At 41.6% G+C, this 878-nt stretch overlaps 1 non-coding gene across 1 annotated transcript; it reads left to right on the top strand.

Moving 5' to 3' along the window:
- The first annotated feature begins 433 nt into the window (after positions 1-433).
- Positions 434-583, top strand: LOC115802429 (small nucleolar RNA SNORA62/SNORA6 family). Its single transcript, XR_004022890.2, has one exon. It is a non-coding gene; the product is annotated as a small nucleolar RNA SNORA62/SNORA6 family (small nucleolar RNA).
- The last annotated feature ends 295 nt before the right edge of the window (positions 584-878 follow it).

Below are 878 nucleotides of genomic sequence, written 5' to 3'. Positions count from 1 at the left end.
AGGATGAGTAAGAATTTGCTAATTGGAGAATGGTTTGGAAGGCACTGCAGGCAAGCAGATGGAACATAAACAAAATCATAATAGTTTCCAAGTCAGGGCAAAAGAAAGCATCTGACATGTATAGAGCAAAGAGCATATGTGATGCCAAAAGGGCTAGGATACAGGAAAGAGAAGAGGTGGGGGAACAGAGTGGTAGGAGATGTTCTTTGAAAGGCAGATTGGAAACTGCAGAAATTTCTATGCCACATGTCAGTGATTTTACAATATATTCTAGATGAAAAAGGGACATAAAAAGCGTTTCAGCAAGTAAGAACTTGATCATATCTGGGTTTTCGGAAAAAAAAAATTACTGATAGTATTGAGCATCTCCACCTGTTGTACAGGGCCTACCTGCTATTGAAGTACCTGGAATACTTATTAAAAGTGCACATCCCCTTCACATTGTTAGAGCTTGGAGTTGAGGCCACTGGCCGATGAAGTCACAAGTGTAGGTAATGTGCTACCTGAGGGGCAAGTTTTTCGCTAACACCACAAGGGTCTCTGGCCCAATGAGTGGAGTTTGATAGTAATACTTGCTACAAATGTATGATTTTAATGTATGAAAGCTTTAAGGAGAGATGAAAAAACATTTTTAAAATGGCCTGTGTTTTCTTCTGTTTTTCTCCTTTATTTCTCACTTAGGACCTCGCAGGCATTTCTGTTTTCAGACTAACTTGATGTATCCTATTGTAAGATCCTAAAAAGGGAGCTCACTCAGTGGGTCTGATGTGGTGGATGCTTGCCCGGGAAGTTCTGCGCATGTGTGGCACCATCTCCCGTGAACACCCATGGGAGGTCATGCGTGATCTCTACTTCTACAGAGATCCTGAAGAGACTGA

The sequence above is a fragment of the Delphinapterus leucas genome, chromosome 4 (assembly GCF_059928025.1).
Source record: "Delphinapterus leucas isolate spDelLeu-1000000601 "Yukka" chromosome 4, BTC_Dleu_Yukka2, whole genome shotgun sequence".
NCBI classification, from domain to species: domain Eukaryota; kingdom Metazoa; phylum Chordata; class Mammalia; order Artiodactyla; family Monodontidae; genus Delphinapterus; species Delphinapterus leucas.
Note: the sequence above shows the minus strand (reverse complement) of the source record. Positions and strands in the feature narration are given on the sequence as shown.